This window comes from Marmota monax, unplaced genomic scaffold, assembly GCF_021218885.2.
Source record: "Marmota monax isolate L192 unplaced genomic scaffold, Marmota_monax_Labrador192_F-V1.1 WCK01_AAM20220418_F8-fsc00190, whole genome shotgun sequence".
NCBI classification, from domain to species: domain Eukaryota; kingdom Metazoa; phylum Chordata; class Mammalia; order Rodentia; family Sciuridae; genus Marmota; species Marmota monax.
Window position 1 is genome coordinate 353,921 of NW_026693010.1, and position 20,767 is coordinate 374,687.

Sequence of the window (20,767 nt, forward strand, 5' to 3'; positions counted from 1 at the left end):
AGACCAGATGCTATGGTTTGAATGTGTCCCCCAAATTTCACGTGTTGAGAACCTGGTCCCCAATGCAGTAGTGTTGAGAAGCAGGGACAGAGTCCTTCCTCATGATCGGATAAATTCACCTGTGGTTAACAGGCTGCCACAGGCGCGTCTGCTGTGTGAGCAGGAGCTCTCTTGCAGGATGTGCTTGCTAGGTCTCCCCATCCACCAAGGCATGACCCAGCAGGAGGCCTTTACCACAGGCTCACAGATGTTGGCACCATGCCCTGGGACATCCAGCTTCCACACCTATGAGCTAAAGAATCTTCTAGTCTTCATAAATTACCCAGTCTGTGATATGCAGTCATAGCAACAGAAAATGAACCAAATCAAAAAATGATAGGCCCTTGACCTCAGAGCATTTACCAAAAATGCCTTACAAATAAGAATCCTTCTGTCTCTTTGAGATGCATATGTGTCTCTACAACTCAAAGAGTGTCTTTCTCAAGGACCTGAAAGGTATTCCTTATATCACTTGGCAAGGCATGGTGGCACATACCTGTAATCCCAGAGGCTTGGGAGACTGAGGCAGGAGGATCACAAGTTCAAAGCCAGCCTCAGCAAAGAGCAAGGCGCTAAGCAACTCAGTGACACCCTCTCTCTAAATAAAATACAAAATAGGGCTGGGGATGTGACTCAGTGGTTGAGTACCCTGAGTTCAATCCCCAGCACTCCCCACCCCCCAAAAAATAAGTCTCTAACTTCCATAATTGCAAGCAGACAAACACAGATGGCTGAATCACTGTGACTACGGTGCCCCTTTGTAATGTTTCACTGGAACCCATTCCTTCCCTACACACACACATTATCCTTTGTCACCTCTGCACAAGTTAGAATGAAACCCTCTCTTTCCCTTACTGCCAGTAATTATTGAATACAATGTTTCCACCACTTTAATGTCCAGCTCTATTATCTTTGAGGTGGAGAGAATGTTCCTTTTAAAGAACTGCTTTGTGAAAAGCACTGAAAGTAGTGCCTGGTGCATTAGCTATTATTATCATCATTATTATTAAATTTTCATCTGTTGGGAAAATGCATTATGGGTGCATACATATATGAAAATTCATTGACCTGTAGGTTTAAAATTAGCCTGTTTATGACTGTATTTGTCCACTAAAATGCTTTTTTTTTTTTAATTGGAGAATGTGTTAAAACTGTACAGGCTCATATGGAAAGTTATCTGTCGTGTTCCATGACTAAACACTTAAGGTCACTTCAGGTGAACTGGGCTGGCACAAAATAACCACAGAGAGAGAGAGAACTACCTTTTACTTTGGGTCCTGTGTTGGCTCCTCTGACCTTAGGGGTCTGTAGAAAGAGAAATACGGGAGCACATGCTGAACCCTTTTATTGTGGAGAAGCCATTCAAATGAGGCAAGGGGTAGGATTACAAAGGAGTAGGTGAGTATAGCTCAACCCCTGTGAGTGATACCTACACCTGAAGCCATGCCTTGCTATCCAAGCTGGGACAATGCCTGAGTCACCACAAAATGTAGTGATTGGTCAGAGCCTTGGGCTTCAGGACTGGAAGGCATGATCATTCAGAGTGGCTCCCACAGTTATCCAAGATAAACAAGCAAATTACAAAACAGCATATTAGAAACATCTCATGCAAACACATACAGTCACCTAAGATCTAGCATATATCATATACTGCGTGTTAGTGTGTGCACAAAATTAGATGCGTATCCCAGGGCACTCTCTAAATGCCCTGCACAGCATGCACTGCCTTTCTAGGAGATCATGCCCAGTGCCTCATCTTACCACCCTGAGCCACCAGGTCCTGCTCACCTTGCAGGCAATCACACTGCTTCAGAGGTGCACTTGGTAACTCACCAGGGGGTAAGAGGCCGCCACCGATTCTCCCACCACCCAGCAGCGTGTGGAATGCCTGTAAAAATCCTCCACTCTGCTAACTGCTGTCAACTGAACTCTCAGCTTTGTGACATTTCCCCAGTTTTACACGTTCTAAAAACCTCTGAATGAAATTAAACTTGAGATGAAAGAGGTAAACATCAGTTGGTCACATATCTCCAGCGTAACCATGATAGGCTCTTCAAAGCCAAAAGCAGAGAAAGAATGGCAGTCCCCTTCACTGGGCCCCTGCAACATGCTGGGCTGGCCCTGTGCACGCACTTGTCTTCTCTCATCACATCCCTCACTACTGAATTGGTCTTGCTGAGATTCTGAGGGGTTATGTACTCACACCAGCTCATCAGTGAGTCCAGACACAGGCCCACACTGTCCTAGTATATTGTTTTGCCCTCTATAAAACCTTCACTTGTCCCAAACATATGAAGAAGCTAAAACCCAGTATGTTTTGGTGTCACGCTCTCAATAAAACTCAGGTGCCCAGGAACCTAGAACATGTCCTTGTTAATACTCCATCTGCCTTCCAATCTTACTAAATTTGATAAGATACATAAGTGTAAAAACAAGAAGTCCCGACATCTCTGAATTGCCATGTTGCTGATAATTTTTTTTAAAAAAGTAAAAAAAATTTTCTTTCCAATTCTCTCTGTCCCCCAAACCCCAACAAATACACCAAACATTCAGTTCTACTCTTTAGAGGCAAACCATATTACCAGTCTGTGTGTTTTCCCAAAGAAGATTTAAGTAAATGCATGTTTGTTTGTTTGTTTGTTTGTTTCTGAGTTGCAGTTCCCTATGACACCGCCTAAAACCCAGTGTCACTTGGCAGTAGTATTGTGCTAGTAAGAATGTCACTTAGTACTGATGTGGATCACTACTACCCATGTTACAGAGGCAGAATCTGAGACACAGAACTGGGTGAACTGTACAAGGTCACACAGCACAACACTCAGGGGTCTGAATCTGAGAATAGTTATCTTGACCTGGAGGCTCTGGGTCCTGCTCGCCCCTCAAAAACCTCTCCCCAATGACCCCATGGTGTCTGTTTCCTCCCTCTCTCAAGCTCTCATGCGTCTTCCTTCCCATTATCTTTCCCATTTTAACCGCCTGTAAATTCTCACCTGCTTGAAATGTTGCTAAATTTGAATCAGAGGTGGGAGGAATTTAAAGAAGGATTCCAAGTCCCACACTGTACAGATGGGAGAACTGAAGCCAGAAAGGCTCCGCACACGTTCACAATTCTACACCCACCCTTCGCTCAGGCTGTTTCTTTTCCCACCTCTGCCTGCCCAGCTCCCTCCAGTCTGCACTCCTTCTCACGTGACCCACCGCCGCAGCCAGAGGGATCTTCCAAAAACACCCTTCTAATCTTGCGCAATCCTGCCTATCATCCTTAAGGACCCGGAACCCTGGCCTCAAGGCCTTCTCCACTTTCCTCGGGAGACAGGCCCAATCTCACCCATGAGCCTTCCAACCCTAGCCTGCCTCGAGCCCTGACCTGGCCACTGGCGGCCCATCCCTGAGCCTCAGATTCTCCGGTGCAGGCCCCTCGGGGGCTCACAGCTCCTCCCCTGCCAGACCTTGAGCTTGGCGGATACAGTGCCCGGCTGCCGGGTCCTCCGCCCCCTCCTCACAGGCTCAATCGGGGTCTGATCAAAGAAAGGACGGGAAACTGTGGGGCGGAGCGAGGGGCACGATCCCGGGAGGAGGGCGCGCCCCCAGGAGCCGGCGGGTCGAGAGCACCGGGAACGAAACACCAGGTTCGCTTCCGTTTTGTGGGCACCTGGGGCAGGCCCTGTGCTGACGGCACGCAGGTGGACCGAGAGGCACTGGGAGGGTCCCGGCGCCTCGGGCTGACGGAAGCACCTAGGCGGCTCATACGTTGCATGTAACTGAAGGGGGTCGCAGCCCCCAGAAGCCCACTGCGGGCCTCGGCTTACATCCCCCGCCCGGCAGGAGCGAAAACAATGGGCGCTCGGAGCGCAAGCCAGGCGGTGACAGAGAGCAAAGAGCCGCAGGCTTCCCGCGCGGTCGAGGGGACGGCGCCTGGGGTGCGGGGGCGGGGAGGCGACTGAGCAAGGCTCGGGAGGCGAGCGCTGAACAGCAGGGGAAGAGCGCGGCTCCCAGACCGGGCTCGGAAAAATGACGCGCGCCACGCTCCGGGCCGCGCCAATACGGGACTGCCCCGCCCCGCCCAGTGCATTGTGGAGCTTAGAGGCCCCTCCCGGCGCCGAGTCTCGCGAGAGAACGAGAATCACGAGGACCGCGGAATCGAAGGCCGGGAGAACCCGCTTCCTCCCCTCTGACCGGGGTTCCGCCCCCGCGCCGGGTGGGCCAATCACTACTCTTCCCCTTTCCGGTTGCGGGGATTGGTCCGACGGAGCACGTGACCAGGTCCCTGGCCTTTTACCCCAACACAGGTGCGGAGCGGCGAAGGCAGGCCTCGGGCACCGTGCGGGGACGCGGCCCCCTGCAAACACGTTCTGTTGCCAAGAGCCCAGTTAATGGCCCCATCAGTGACTGGGGTCAGGTCCCTCTTTCCCTGTCCTGCAGTGGCACAAGTGTAAGGCTTATGTTCGGAGGCAGTGATCCGCTGCGTGTGGGGCACGGCGGCCTCGGAAGTGGACACCCCACTCCAAACGCTCAGAAGGCCGACCAGAGTCGGGTTGTTGAGCAGAGCAGAGCCCCGTGTCCTGGGCTGGCATGAGCCACCCGTTGTGCGGGATGGTGGGCATGTGGCAGGCCAGCACTCCCTGGGTTAACCATCCTGTTATTTCCACAGCAGCCCTGAGGGTTCCGAAGTGGCTGTGAGGCCATGGTCCTGGAAGGATTTGCCTAAGCCACAGACTCCGGCGCCTGGGCTATAACCCTTACTTGGCCCATAAACTGTAACCACCCGGCCATGAAGCTCTTGTACCTTGAGAGGTGAGGGTGGACATCCAAACCCCGATGACATCCCTTCTCGCTGCTTCCTGCCCAAGATGGTGACCCTAGAAGATGTTGCCTGTGCCTCCCGGGCTCCTCTCCCTACAGCCATAGAGCTGCTGGTCCCTTAAGTTCCTTGCACCAGACGCAAGAGAGTCTCAGGGCAGGGCCAGCAAAAGAGGAGAAGCAGAGGGTGAGGAACCAGGAAACCATAAATGGAAGAAGGGAGATGAGAAATGCAAAGGCCTGAAGAGAAATGACTGTCCACTTGTAAAAAGGCAAAAATCTTTGTCTTCATAGAATTTAACTCCTAGTGTCTAGAGATAAGGAACAAAAACCATACTATGGGGCTGGGGATATAGCTTAGTGGTAGAGTGTTTGACTAGCATGGGCAAAGCCCTGGGTTCCTGTGGAGAGCCACTCCAAATGCACGCACCTTTAACTCCTGCTGCACCACGGGGATCTGAAAGATCACTGTGGTCTGGCACAGTAGTGCCATGACTTGTGACTCCGGCGACAGCACCCAGAGAGGTTGAGCTACACTCACCTGTTCCCTTGTAATCCTACCCCTTGCCTCATTTGACTGGCTTTTTCCCAATAAAGGGGTTCAGCACGTGCTTCTCCCTCTCTTTCCATGGACCCTTAAGGTCATAGGAGCCGTCACAGGACCCAAAGAAAAAGATATTTCTCTGTTTCTGGTTATTTCATGCAGCCCAGTTCACCTGGAGTGACTTGAGTGTTTAGTCGTGCAATGCGACAGGTTCCATCCCCAGCAAAGCACACACCATACTGTCAGAAGTTCCTGCTGCAGGAGAAAAAATAAAGCTAGGGAGTCGGGTAGGAATGGTCCAAGAAGTGGGAGGATATTTGCAAAAGGAGCAGAGAAGGCCTAAGGTGACTTTGAAGGAAGTGAGGGAAGAGACTTACAGACAGAGGGCACAGTGTGCCAAGGACCCTGTAAAAGGAGCCGTCCTGCAGTGGAATGAACATGGTTTGAGTAGTAGGAGATGGTTGGAGAGGAAGTAGGTGGCCACAGGGAGACTCAGCAACAAGAGACCACTGCAGGGTTCTCAGCCTGGCTGCCCTGCCCAGCCCTGCCAGCTAACAGGCACTCTCTGGCTATTGAGAATGAACTCTAGGAAGCCCCCCAGGAGCTGTGAGGCTGGTGAGGAGGCTACCGAGATCTTCTGTTGAAGAGGTGGGGGTGGCTCAGACACCCGGGTAGCAGTGAAGAAGAGAAGGGACACTCATTTTGGACGTACTCTGAAGGTAGCATCTGGTGGATGTCAGGTCCAACTGGAAGCCTTTCTTCCTCTTCATAAAGGTCCCTCCACTTCATTTCTGCTTCAGGCATCCAGTTCAGAGGGACAGAAGCTCAGTTCCAGTCTATCCAGGTCCCCTCTTCATTTCCAGTGGCTGTGGCTGTCAAATTGTGGGAGGTGGGGAGTCAGTCCCCTGGGAGCCCACCCACCAACACTGGCATCTGTAGAGCCACCTCAGTCCCTCAAGTTCTGCTCCACCTGCAGCTTCCCCTTTGCTGGCTCTGCAGCCCCCTTTGCATCTTAGGAACTATTCATCTGCTCTGCAACTGCCAGGTGGTCTTGGGCCTCCTGCCCAGACAGCCCTGGGAAGCCTCTGCTATTTCCCTGAGCAGGACACAACCCAGAAGGGTTAAATGGATGCAACTGGAGACTATCATGCTAAGTGAAATAAGCCAATCCTGAAAAAAAAAAAAAGGCCAAATTTTCTCTCTGACACGCTGATGCTAACACACAATAGGAGGTGGGGAGGGAAGAGTGGAGGTTCACCAGATTAGACAGTGGAGAAAATGAAAAAAAATAGTAGAATGAATTGGACATAATTTTCCTATGTTAATACATGAGTATATAACCAGTGTATCTCCACATCATGTACAACCACAATAATGGGAAATCATATTCCATGTATATGATATGTCAAAATACATTCTACTGTCATGTATAACTAAAAGGAAAAAATAAGAATTTTTAAAAATAAAAGTAACTTTAAAAATACATAAAATGCGAATGTCCTTTGAAGTAAAGTAGGAATTCTTTCTTCAAAGTGTACACCTGTATGTTTAAACTTCTGAGCAGATTTTTGAACAAATCTGACCATGCCAGGCCAGCAATATAGTTCTCTGAACCTAGCTCATGAGGGGAATGCAGGAGTTTGTCTCTGCTGCCTCTTTGGCATCCTGGATGAAAGGTCTTGTGGCATTACAGTGGCCTCTTCCTTATCCACAGGAGATATATTGTAAGACCCCCAACGGATGCCTGAAAGTGTAGATGGAACCAAACCATATACATTAAGTTTTTCCTCTCTATATATACCTATGATTAAGTTGAATCTATAAACTAGGCACAGTAAGAAATTGTAATATACCATAGATCTCTGCAACTTCAGCATACATTTTTTATTTCCTTTCACCTTTCACTTCATGGATTCTCTTTGGCACATCTAAATTGCCAGCATCCCTACTCTTGTATTTGGGGGCAATTACTATGTAAAATAAGTGTTGCTTGATACAAGCTCTGCAACATCATAACAGTGGATCTGATCACCTAGGAGGCTACTAAGTGACTAAAGGGCCGATGGCATATACAGTTTGGATACTCTGGACAAGGGGACGTGTGTCCTGGCAGGTTGAAGCAAGACTTAGAGGACCAGGGTCCCAGGAGCATCAAGGGTCAGGCCCTGCAGTTACACAGATCAGCCAGTAGATGGCAGAGCGGCCTGCTGGAAGTAGGCAGCCCCTCCCTTCCTGGCCACCCAAGGGGCTCAGTGACAGCAGGACCTGAGTGCCTGCCCTCAAAGCTGCAGCTTGGTGAGCAGCCTCTGGTATGCATTTGGGACACAGGAACAGAGCGCTGAAGGATCTCCCATGTTTGGTTTCCTGTTGGGCACTGGGAAAACAAAGGGGCACAACCCAGCCCTTGTTCCTGTGGCTCAAAGACACCAGAGACAGTCTGAGTTTGAACTCCTCTCCAGCCTTGCTGTCCCAGACCTTCTGCAAGTTTCCTTTAGCAAACTCCCTCCAAACTGCCCCGCCCCCAACCTCAAACTGTGGAGATAATAACTTATCTCATTTCATTATGTATGTTGGGTAAAGCTTGGGAACAGGCTGGTGTGTGGGGATGACAGTGTGATTACCGGTGGCACTGGGAGACAGGCAGGATTCTCCGCCCAACAACGTGGGAGTGCCCGCACAGTGCTCTTTCTTTTAAACGACAGCCTAATTTCTGACGAATCCACGGGCTGCCACATCACAGGAGCCACTTTCAGGGTTCTATCCGACCCCTAGACAGGACAAGGACCTGTTGGGGACTAGCAGGGATGGGCCCTGCAGGAGAGCCTGCTGGCCACTGGTCATCCGTCACACCAGTCACTGCTCTCCCTTCCTGCTGCCCCAGGCTGGATGGGTACAAGGACCTCTGTGGGCAGCCTGCCTGGAGTCTCATCACCTGGTGCAGCCCCCGACTCCCAGCTCTGCTCTTAAGCTGGCTCTGGGACTCGCTCACCTGCCTGTCCTCACCCCAGGCTGGGGATCTTCCTGAGGTCCAGGGACGCTCTGTGATCTCCTGCTCTTATTGCCTGCAGATGGGAGATCCAGCTCTCCCCTTTCTCCTCCGTGTATGCCCTATTCTCTAAGAGGGTGGACCAAAGTCTGAAAGGCTAATAGGCCCCTTGTGCTTTCAGTCCTAGAGCCAGAAAAAGCAGCGGAGAAATAAGCCGATTCGGCAGTCCCTGCGGGGCATGGTTCCACCACGCTCAATACCACCAGTGCCCCCACAGTCCGAATACCAGTTACCACCGTAGGTTGTAACGGAGGGTGCTGAGGATCGAACCAGGGCGGCTCTATCAGAGTTGAGGTGTATCCCCCTGCTGGGATGTACCCCAGCCTTTTTATTTTAAGACGTAAGTACATAAATTTCTGAGGCTGGCCTCAACTTGCCATCCTCCTGCCGCAGCCTTTAGTCTGGATGATGGGCGTGCCCACCGCGCCCGACTCCAGGTTGTAATTACATAAAGTGCAAACTTTGTCGCTAAGTCTCCAGTCTACAAACCGCCAGGTGGTAAGTGACGGCTGCACATCCTAATCCCGGATCCACCACGTCACCTCTTCCAAAGTCGTCCGAGCGCCGCCCTGCAGACGCAGGTGTGTGCAGCGCTCCCTGCACAGACCACCTAATTGAAAGAGGGACCTGGCCGCCAGGGCGAAAGCGCAGCCAGGAACCGGAAGACGACGCTGCTGGAAGCGCAGTTCCAACCCCGGAGAGCGGAGCGCTTGGAGGAAACCGCCGGGAGAGAACGTGGAGCGGCCTCCACGACTCCTCGAGGCCACGTGCGGCCGGAGGCCAGGTGACGGCGGACGGCGGCCGTGACAGGGCTGAGGCAGGAGCTGATGAAGGTGACGCCAGCCACACACTGCACAGGAAAGGCGCTCGGGACCTCCCACGACACCGCAGGTGCCAAGGGTCGCCGTGGGAAGCAGACGGATGGACTTAGGAAGGAAGGAGCGCTCAGTGCTCAGGGGAGGCAGGGAGGCCTGGCTCTGCGGGAGGGGCGAGGCCTTGGCCAACGCCCTTCCAGCTACTCCTAAGTCATTTATATTAAAAAAAAAAAAAAAAAAAACCTGCGGTAAGACACACAGGGTAAAAATTTCCACCTTAACCACTTCCAAGTCTCCAGATCTGCAGTATTCAATACACCCACGCCTCTGCAAAAGTATGGAATGCTTCATGCCCGGCTCTGGGGCCTAGGGACCCTCCTTGCATGGGTCCAACTAATACCTGGTAAATTCTGGTAAGGCCTTATCACTGGTGCATTTGGACCTGATCATCAACTCCACAGTGATCTCCTCTGATAGGGTTAGTCCAAAGACATAAAAAATTTTCAGGTTCCTAAATGTTCCAAATGCACTAAATATGCATTTTATTATTTTTTTTCTCTATACATTTGTACCCAATTGTAGTTTTTTTTTTTTTTTAATATTTATTTATTTTTTAGTTTTCAGCGGACACAACATCTTTGTTTATATGTGGTGCCGGGGATCGAACCCGGGCCGCACGCATGCCAGGCAAGCACGCTACCGCTTGAGCCACATCCCCAGCCCCCAATTGTAGTTTTGATGTTTGAAAGTCATATAGACCAATTGTAATGTTTCCACTAATTATTTTTCTCCCCATGTGTTCATTATAAAAACAACTTTTTTTTCTTTGTGTACTGAAGTTGGAACCCAGGGCCTCGCACATGCTAGGCAAGTGCTCTACACTGTAATACAACCCCAGCCCTAAGTCAAAAAGCAACGTGAAGTCAATCGCAGTGGCTCAGCCTGTAATCCCAGAGGCTCAGGAGGCTGGGGCAGGAGGATCTCAACTTCAAAGCCAGTCTCAGCAACCATGAGGCGCTAAGGAACTGAGACCCTGTCTCTAAATAAAATACAAAATAGGGCTGGGATGTGGCTCAGTGGCTGAGTGTCCCTGAGTTCAATCCCTGGTACAAAAAAAAAAAAAAAAAAGTGAGGCCAAGATCCAATGTTTATGGAGACAAAACTCACATAACGTGAAACTCACTGTCCATTTTAAAGTGTGAATTCAGTAGGTTTGAGTATTTTCACAATTTTGCAAGCTGCCACCACCCACGAATTTTTAGGACTGCTTACGAGGCTCGGGTTTGCATGTTTGCTCTTACAGTCGTTCCAGGCAAGGACCTCGGGTACCTGAAACACTGCCCCAGGCACAACTGACCAGCCCCCAGAACCCTTCCCTAGCAGAGGGTGTGGGGAGGTCTGGCCGCGGCGGGTCTCGGCTGCCCTCAGCCCAGGGGAGCCATTTCAGGGAGGTCTGTGAGCTCTCTGAGACTTGGTTTTCTATCAGTTAGGTACACTCATCCATTTGTTCATTTGGCAGATATTCATTTAGCCCCGGATTTGTGCTGAGCCCTGTTCTAGAAGTAAGGGATATGAGACCGTGAGCTTCACAGTGGGGCTTCAGCTCCCAGCATGATGCACAGTAGGTACTTTCTGTGTCTGTGAGACAAACACAGTTGACAGAAGGAGCCAGGCAAGGGACACTCTGGAGACAGGGTGCCCCAGGCATCCGTTCCAAAAGAGTCCTTCACCAGTGGCAAGGGGAAGACAGCGTGGCTTTGAGTGGCTTCTTACTAAGCAGCAGTGCAAGCTCTCCCAGCAGCCTCCCAAGTGGAATCCTCCCTCCCCTCACTGTGCCCTTCCCCGTGGCTCATCCAGTTCTCAGCCCAGATTCTTGCACATTTGGAAATTCTGGTAAGGCCTTATCACTGGTGCATTTGGACCTGATCATTAATAACAAAATGTTGGTTAAAGCTGAGAATAAAAAATTGCTGTTTGCTACTTTAAACCATTTTTATTTAAATACATAAAAGAATATTAATTCATTTGCCATTTGTAACAGAGGATCTTTCAACTTTCATTTCACCCATTTTCTCTCCAGGGAGGTTGGAAAACTAAAAAGACCTAGATTTCCCAGTCTCTTTTATAGCTAGGGCTTGATGGAAATTAGGCTTCACCAATTAAGCAGAGGACAGAGGGTTCAGGCAGGCGCGTGGGCTGGCAGTGAGTGGGCATAGTTTCATCATGTGGAACAGGTCACAGGGGTCAGGAGCAGTCCCCTGACAGCGAGGGGATCGCAGCCACCATAGGGATCTTCACACTTAGGACCCGACCTGTGTGAAACTCCTCGGGGCTGAGGGTATGGCTGCATGACAAGGCATGTGCTTGGCATGTGCCACAAGGTCCGGAGTTTAATCCCTAGCACCATATTTTCTACTTATATTTTTTGGGGGGTTTGAAACCAGGGGCACTCCACCACTGAGCCACATCCCAGCCCTATTTTGTATTTTATTTAGAGATAGAGTCTCACTGAATTGCTAATCACCTCTCTTTTGCTGAGACTGGCTTTGAACTCAAGATCCTCCTGCCTCAGCCTCCTGAGCTGCTGGGACTACAGGCATGGCCACCACACCCAACACCATATTTTTAAAAATTCCTTTCTATTTGAGATACCTGGAGTGATTTGTTTCCTCCCTTGAAGGCCACATGACCCAACAGCCTTTTTTTAAATATGAAGCAAACCCTTTTATTTCAAGCTGAATCCCCCAATCTGAATGCCACAGCACTTGCACGCACAACCCACACACCGAGATGTCAGGTGCTTTCTCAGTCTTGGGTCTGTAAAGTGGAGTGAGACTGAAGAGCTCCAGGGGAGAAGCCTGCAGCATTGTGCTGTGCATCCGTGATCTAGGACTTTTAGCTGTGGGACTCGCCAGCACTTCCCAGGTACCTGCCTTAGCGCCCCACTGTTTTCAAGGAAACAGCAAGTGTTTTTGCTTTCCAATTTCATGGATTTACAGGAAAGTGAATGGAATGACATGATTACAACACGCACACTAGCATAAATGGGAGATCGACATAAGTTTTTTTGTTTGTTTATTTTTACAGTAGAATGCATTTGGACACACTGTACACAACTTCTCGTTCCTCTGGCTCCACTTGGTGCAGAGTCACTCCAGTGGTATAATCATACATGTACATGGGGTAATACTGTCTGTCTCATTCTACCGTCCTCCCCTCTGCACAAACCAAAGTTCCTTCATTCCTCCCTACCCCCTGCCCATTGTGGATCAGCATCCACTTATTAGAGAAACCATTCAGCTTTTGGTTTTGGGGGACTGGCTTATTTCGCTTAGCATGATATTCTCTAGTTCCATCCATTTACCTGCAGGTGCCATAATTTTATTCTTCTTTAAGGCTGAGTAATATTCCATTGCGTATGTACCACTTTTTCTTTATCCATTCATTTGTTGAAGGCATCAATGTTGGTGCCATAGTTTAACTATTGTGAACTGAGCTGCTATAAACATTGATGTGTTTGAGTTACTGTAGTTTGCTGATTTTAAGTCCTTTGGGTATAAATCAAGGAGTGGATAGATGGGTCAAATGGTGGTTCCTTTCCAAGTTTCTGAGGAATCTCTATACTGCTTTGCATAGTGGCTGCACCAATTTGCAGTCCCACCAGCAATGTATGAGTGCGCCTTTTTCCCCACAGCCCCATCAACACTTATTATTGCTTGTATTCTTGATAAATGCCATTCTGACTGGAGTGAGAAGAAATCTTAGAGTAGTTTTGATTTGCATTTCTCTAATTACTAGAGATGATAACGATTTTTTAAATGATTTTTTAGTTGTTGATGGACCTTTATTTTATTTATTTATATGCGGTGCTGAGAATTGAACCCAGTGCCTCACACATGCTAGGCAAGTGAGCTACTGCTGAGCCCCAGCCCTAGCCCCAATAAACATTTTTTCATATGTTTGTTGAGAAATTGTAGTTTTTCTTCTGTGAAGTGTCTGTTTTGTTCATCAGCCCATTTATTGATTGGGTTATCTGAGGGGGTTTTTTGGTGTTAATTTTTTGAGTTCTTTATATATCCTGGAGATTAGTGGTCTATCTGAGGTGCATGTGGTAAAGACTTTTCTCCCTTCTATAGGCTCTCTCTTTACATTATTGATTGTTTCCTTTGCTGAGAGGAAGCTTTTTAGTTTGAATTCATCCCATTTATTGATTCTTGATTTTACCTCTTGCATTTTAGGAGTCTTGCCAAGGAAGTCAGGTCCTAAGCTGACATGATGAAGATTCTGGTGTATTTTTTCTTCAATTAGGTGCAGCGTCTCTGTTCTAGTGCCTACTCTGATCTGCCTTGAGTTGATTTTGACACATGCATTCTCGGTAAGCACATAACAAGGGCATTATTACATAGGGTGATTCAAAAGGAAAATGAACACTTAAAAAGTTCTCACCCAGTAGTTAGTACGCAAAAATTTCTGACCCTGCAGTGATTTTCAAACATATAGCATAACCTAAAAGTCCCACAGGGAACCTCACAGACCGTGGAGTCACTGAGGCTTTTCATTTCCTCTCCCTGTGGGAAGAACACACCCTTCTCACTCGCATCATTCTTGGCAACATGACCTACCTTGACCAATAAAACCAATGCAAGGGCTGGAGATGTGGCTCAAGCGGTAGCGCGCTCGCCTGGCATGCGTGCAGCCCGGGTTCCATCCTCAGCACCACATACAAACAAATATGTTGTGTCCGCCGAAAACTAAAAAATAAATATTAAAAATTCTCTCTCTCTCTCTCTTTAAAAAAAAAAAACAATGCAAAGTGACACATGGCACTTTTAAGCATGAACCTGAGGGCCAATGGTGGTTCTCCACATCACTCTTTTCCTTCTGCCATAAAAGGGCAACAATCTCTTGGGCTGGGGCTGGGGCTCAGCTGTAGAGCGCTTGCCTCGCATGGGTGAGACCCTGGGTTCGATCCTCAGCACCACATAAAAAATAAACGAATAAAAATAAAGATATTGTGTCCATCTACAACTAACAGTTTCAACCAGCCTGGCCCTCAGAATAAGATGACCAGAGCAGAGCCACAGCTCACCTTTGATGAAGATCTAACGGGAACATGGTTGCAGCCCCAAGACTAGATTGCTGCTTGTCACATCAAGCCTCCTCTACTGCAGTGATGACCCTTGCGTTCCTTGATGGCGTGTGTTGGAGTTTACTCACTTGGCTCTGTGACTACAGTGCAAAGATCACGTCAGACACCTCCACCTGGTCATGACATTTATTGCTGATGCAAACACATGGGACAGATTGGTGACTGAGAAAGCCATGAGTTACCATTCAGAAAGTCCCAGGAAGCTGACCAGAGAGGGGCATCCCTCAGCTGGTGATGTAGGGAACGCTTGGTGGGGGGGCCGACTTGCCAGAGGCATCCAGGGGAGGAGGCTAACATTGCAGGTCCTCAAGTCAAGGACCAGACTGTGTTCAGCGTCTGCTGCGCCCCTCCCCTGATTCAGGCAAAGGCAAGGCCCTACTGAGGTGGATGGCACATGGTGTCCATCCTCTGGAGGAGCACAGCATGTTTCAGGGAATGGGATGGTTTGTTTTTGCACTTCTGTTAATAAGTGTAATTGTAACTTCTCATATGACCATTAAGTATGAAGGAAAAAACATGACTTGCCCAATTAATGCAACTACTGCTAAAGAATAAATCTGTTTGCTCTAAATGCAATGATTCAGCTGTGGAATGTAAATTGTTAATGTTTAATGAGAAACCCCCTGTAGGAAAAACAGTCAAGGAAGTTTTTGAGAAATTAAATTAAAATCTAGAGAAGAAGAATTAATGTTAAGAAGACAGATTAGTGCTTGGCACTGGGCAACTTGTTCTTGTTCCTGTGCACAATGGTTTGTGCTCTTACTCTTGTTTGATTAAAATTAATAACAAGTCAACCACTTGCCGTAACCGCGGCGCCGGTTCTAGTCAGTAAGTCAAGAAAGAATAGTCAAGGTATAGGCCAATAGTCTGGGACATTTCCAACTATTATTAAAAGCTAACTAAGCAGAAACAGCTCAAAGCAAAATGCGAACTGAAAGTAAAAATGCTTGCTTATGCATAAGCCAAGAGACATTCTTCTTATCTAATTGTAGCTACGTAAAATTCTGTTTCTTTGAATAATGATTCCTGTTTTGTAACCACAAAATACTGTGAGCCTCCCAAAATGAAACGTATATATGATTAACTTCACAAGTAAAGAATCAGATGCAACACCTTCCCTCTTGTGTCTGTGTTGTTTCTCCGCCGCCTTTCGCCGACTCCTCACCATCCGTTCGTCTCCTGAGACTCCCTGGACTCCGACAAGTTTCCAGAGAAAAGCACAGGCCTGCAGGCCCTGAGAGCAGCCACAGCCATCACACAGAGGGACTCACCAAAGTCATCGTCTCCGGGCCACATCAAACGCACAGGCCTTCGACCCATTCTGTTTTTTGAGGAATGCAGGACAGACGGATTTCCCACTCTGTCTGGAAGCGCAGTGGTTTATCCCACAGCCACAGGACATCCCAGACAACTCCATGTCCTGGCAGATGGAGTCCTCTCCCATCACGTGATCTTTCAGTTCCCTGCTTGACAGTTCCCATGGTGTAGGACTGTCGCTCTGGTCAAAGTACTGAGCTGCCCCTGGAATGTAGCCCTGGTGGTTTCCTAGGGATGCTGTAGTAAAGCACCCCAGAGCACGCGGCTGAAACATGAGAAATGGATTCTTCTCCAGGTCTGGAGCCTAGAAGTCTGCAGGGTTGGTTCCCACAGGAGTCCAGAGGGAGAATCTGCTCCAAGCCTCTCTCCTGGGTCCCGGCCACCCTTGGTGTACCCTGGCTTACAGATGCATCTCTCCAAGCTCACGGTGCTCATCCTGTGTGTATTCACAGATCTGGGTCCATATTTCCCTCTCCTGAGAAGAATATTGGTCACTGAATGTAGAGCTAACCCTGATCCAGACTGATCTCAACTCAGTGACATCTGCAAGGACCCTGTTTCCACATAAGGACACGTTCACAGATACAGGGCTCAGGTCTTTTGGAGGAATACAATTCAACCCATCGTAGGCATCCCCCAAATCTCCAGATATCCCTCAAGACCTTTGTATTTGTGTCACTTCTTTTCAAAGGCTTGAAGAAATGCATCCTGGTTGCCATTCCAACTATGGATGGAGAAAAACTAGGGAGCCTGGGATGGATCCCACCAGGAACTGATGGGTACGTGATGTCAATGTGCTTAGTGCACATCTTTAATTTCACAGAAGTAATCCATGGGGGGGGGGTTTTCTACAAATCAATTTTGCTGTGTTTGCTTGGTCACCAAGGAGCTTATCTTTTTTATATATATATATATATATTTATTTTTTAGTTGTAGATGGATGCAATACATTTATTTTTATTTATTTATTTTTATGTGCTGCTGAGGATCTAACCCAGGGCCTCGTGAGCGTGCTAAGCAAGCGCTCTACTGCTGAGCCACAGCCACAGCCCACGAGGAGTGTATCTTATTAGGCTCTGTTCTCTTAGACTCACCCTGTAATTCGCCTTGGGGATGAAAGTACCCTGTTCATTGACTCATGCCCCAAATAGCTCTTGCACTCACACGACTGGCAAGCAGAACGGCATCGTCAGCGCTGGTGCAGGCTAAGAGCACGCCGCTCACTGGAGAACTGCGTTCTAGTTGCGGGACAGAGATCATGAACTAAAAACCCAAGTATGTGTACTTCAAAGAAAGGAGCTGGGAAGAAAAACAGAGCCAGGCAAGGGGGGCATGGTGGGGGTGCTATTTTGGAGAAGGTGTTCAAACAGGCCTCCTCTCCCTCAGGGGGACTTCAGCAGAGGCCTGAGCACGGGTTGAGGTGGGAGGAGTGAGCCACCGAAGATCCTGGAAGAAAAACATTCCAGAAAGAGAAAGAGGAAAAACATTAGGCTAAGGCATGGCTGGTGTGACCCAGGAACAACGCAGAGGTGAGCAGGCTCTGGGGTGGTTTTCCCCAGGTGAGAGGAGAAGCCACAGGAGCATTTGGACATAGAAGAGATGACTTTGACTTACCTTATGAAGACCAGTCCCTCTGCTGTGGAGAACAGCCTGCAGGCAGCTCAGGCAGCAGTCCTGGGAGGCAGGTGGGGTTTGGAGCTCATGAGGCAGCAGGGCAGGTGGGAGAGGCAGGATTTCAGGGCTGTGAGAGGGATCAGAGTTCAATTCTGGACAGAGAATAAATGGGACAAATAGAAATCAAATAGCAAGATGGTAGGCTTAAACACCACCCATATCCATAATCAACCCCCAAAGGCAGAAATCATCAGATTTTTTTTAAAGCAAAAACTAACAATATGCTGCCACCCAGAAACCTACTTTAAATAAAAAGACACAGAGAGGTTAACAGGAAAGAATGGAAGAAGCGATACCACACTAACACCAATCAAGAGAGACTTAGAGTGGCTGTGTTAAAATCAGACAGTAGATTTTAGGGCAAACAATATTACCAGAAACAGAGACATTTCAAATAAAAAAGGTGTCAATTCAGGAAGGGACACAAGCATGCTGTATGTGTATGTACCTACCACCAGGGCTTCCAAACAGCAAAAACTGATTGCACTACAAGGAGAGAGAAATCCACAACTTCAACCAGACTTTAGCACGCCTCTCTCAATAACTGACAGAATGACTACACAGAAAATCAATAAAAACACAGATTTGAACCACACCTCCAACCAACGTGACCCAACCGGCATTTTCTAGAACACTCCAGCTAACCACATAGAACAGTCTGCTAGGTTGGAATGGGGGGTGCAGCTTGTTGACATATGCCGCTGGGGACAGTCCGGCCAGGGATGGTTGGCAGAAGGCAAAGCAGATGAGGACCAAGCCTTGGGCCACGCCAACCTTCAGAGTGGGGGCGGGGGAGAGGCTCCAGCAAAGAGACTAGAAGGAACCGGAGAGGACAGTTGCTGAAATAAGTGAAGGAGGGATGCAGAGAGGGAGCGAGTGCCCACTGTGTCAGGGCCGACAGCACGTCGAGCAAGAAGAGGACTCTCAGTCTCGGACGCTGGGCCTGCCCAGGTGGAGGCTGGCTGACATGGGCCAGACACTTGCTGGGAATGTCTGGGTGGAGGGAGAAGACTGGACAGCACATTCAAGGTGGAGCGAGAGGCAGTGGCCGTGTACACTTATTTCCGAGGAGTTTGTGGAAAGGACAACAAAGAGATGGTGTGGATATGGCAGGGTTTCCCTTCTCTTTTAAAGAAGGAATGTGTCAGTGCAGGGTGGGAACTGGGAGGGAGAGAGAACATCCTGAGAGAGGATAGCGTCCTGAGCAGCCTGGAGCAGAGGTCTTGGCTAGGGACACAGTTTTTGATAAGAAAAAGCACTGGATGCCCCTGGGAGGGACCAGAGTAGCACCAGGGACTTCAGAGGGCTAGCAGAGTCACACTTAATCCTGTAGCCAGGAGACCCCATCAGCTGCCTGCCCAGTTAGAGAAAAGCTTTAGCAGTAACTTCTCACTTGGGATGTGGGTAGAACCACAAGCTGGCAGTCCCCTTTGGTCACTGTCCTTACTCTGCGATCCTGGACAAGTGACCCAGACATCCTTGAGAAGGTGAGTCTGGAACCTCCACCCACATGGATGGGCAGCAGGTTGGGAAGCCAGGCCTCCTCCCCAAGCAAGAGGGCCCCCCAATCCTCCTGTGCACCACCAGAGGGCGCCAGCGACCCGTTCTGATCCTGCCGGTGAGCACCCTCTCCTCACCCCATAACCTGTGCGTTACCCCAAGGCTTACTTGACAAATAGCCCAGACAGAAAAGGGGGTGGGTCCTGGAAAGAAGTCCTCTAGCTGTGCCCTGGTCAAAGGCTGTGGCCTGCCTTGAAGTGGCAAGGAATGTCAAACTCATAAGTACTCTGTTGCTTCCACCACCAGCACTCATTCCTGGGGCCCTGGGGTAAGACGCTGGTTTCACACCCAGTAACCAAGTGCCCACTCTGGGCCACACCCAGCTGGTGCTGATAATTCTGAGCTTAGAGGACCTCTCTGCTCCCAGAACTGGGGTTGAATTAGCCCATGGAATGAATGAGGGTTCAATGTGGAATTATGAGGGAGAGGAGGGGATTTCCATCAAGGAGCCTGAAGATGTGGTTCAGGGGAGTTCCACCAAAGGGTTCTGGTCTGTCTACAGGTTAGGTGAGGCAAGAATGGGGATGAGGCTGCCACCAGCCAGAACTTGAGAAGCCATTAGTAGTAGTAGTAGTAGTAGTAGTGATTGAATGCAGGGGTACGTTACCACTGAGCCACATCTCCAGTCCTTTTTAATTTTTATTTTGAGACAGGGTCTTGCTTAGCTGCTTAGGGCTTCATTAAATTGCTGAGTGATCTTGCAATCCTTCCTCAGCCTCCCAAGTCACTGGGATTACAGGCCTGTGCCACCATGCCTGGTACCCACATAATATTTTAAAGAGAGTAGGATGTGGGTATGCTCTCATCTGTGCAGACCACACATCACCAATTTCTGATAAATACAAGCAGCTACTATCATCCTACACTGACTTAGAAAGACCTCTCTCCATCACTTCCTAACAATTGAGAGTAGGTTCTACCATTGACAGGCGAAAGCAGAGATATTAAAACACAGAAATGCATGGGAGAAGCAGGTGGGTAGATCCCCCACCTTGGATCAGCTCAGGGTGTGATCAGGCCTATGGCAGGAGGCAGAAGGGGCCCCATGAGAGCTTTCTCTCACCCTCAGCACCGGTGCAGTCTGGCCAGCCTCTGGCATAATGCACATGGAATGTCAGCACTCTGTGTAGAAAGCCCCTAATCACAACTGACCTTCTTCTTTTTACATATTAAATACAACAAACACAGCAAGGACATTTGGTTCATTTATAAATCCTTGTAGATGGATTACTCAGTTTTTTTAAATTTTCATCCTCTTAGAAATAATAAATGATTTTAGTTTTGAGCCCATCGTGCAGGACTGGGAATTTAGAGCCCGTTATCTGTATCCTTGGCTCAGAGCCAGGTTGCAGATGCTTGAGTCCCTTGGATGCCTGAGTGTCTCCCATGCTGGTGCTGACTCACGGTGCAGCCAGTATGCAGTCTCTTTATCTTCCAGGTCTCTGCGGATTTCTGTGTCTCAGATGGTGACCTGCCTCTTCATCCCAGTTCCTAGCCCTAAAGGACATATAAAAGGAAACTCTTAGCACAGTGCCTAGCATGGAATGAGCACTCAGTAACAGCTATTGGTCGTGTGTTGTTGTCATTCATTACTATTATGACCATAACACAAACTTGTTGCTGTTGTTCTATTTTTTCCTCCTAAAAGATATCTAGAACTGTGTGGGCATATCATACAAGGGTGGGTTGATGAAGGGCAGGATGATGGGATACCAATCTGTTATGTATTTCATAAACTCCTTAAAGATAAGAACCATCTGATTAGCCTCTGTGTTCCAGCAGTCTCTGGGGCCTGGCACCAGGTAATTGTGCAAGGAATAAGC

The 20,767-nt window shown here is 48.7% G+C and overlaps 3 long non-coding RNA genes across 5 annotated transcripts; 2 read left to right on the forward strand and 1 right to left on the reverse strand.

Moving 5' to 3' along the window:
- The first annotated feature begins 3,120 nt into the window (after positions 1-3,120).
- Positions 3,121-5,449, forward strand: LOC124098349 (uncharacterized). 2 transcript variants are annotated; one of them, XR_006853549.2, is made up of 2 exons: positions 3,121-4,328; positions 4,691-5,449. It is a non-coding gene; the product is annotated as an uncharacterized LOC124098349 (long non-coding RNA). The 2 variants fall into 2 exon arrangements; XR_006853550.1 differs by lacking the exon at positions 3,121-4,328 and adding an exon at positions 4,344-4,471.
- A 4,911-nt stretch (positions 5,450-10,360) lies between these two features.
- Positions 10,361-15,510, forward strand: LOC124098350 (uncharacterized). Its single transcript, XR_006853551.2, has 2 exons — positions 10,361-13,619; positions 14,280-15,510. It is a non-coding gene; the product is annotated as an uncharacterized LOC124098350 (long non-coding RNA).
- A 1,106-nt stretch (positions 15,511-16,616) lies between these two features.
- LOC124098351 (uncharacterized) lies at positions 16,617-17,922 on the reverse strand. 2 transcript variants are annotated; one of them, XR_006853552.2, is made up of 3 exons: positions 17,837-17,922; positions 17,325-17,476; positions 16,617-17,156 (listed from the first exon to the last, which is right to left on the reverse strand). It is a non-coding gene; the product is annotated as an uncharacterized LOC124098351 (long non-coding RNA). The 2 variants fall into 2 exon arrangements; XR_006853553.2 differs by having other exon boundaries at positions 17,325-17,451; positions 17,837-17,917.
- Positions 17,923-20,767: the final 2,845 nt, after the last annotated feature.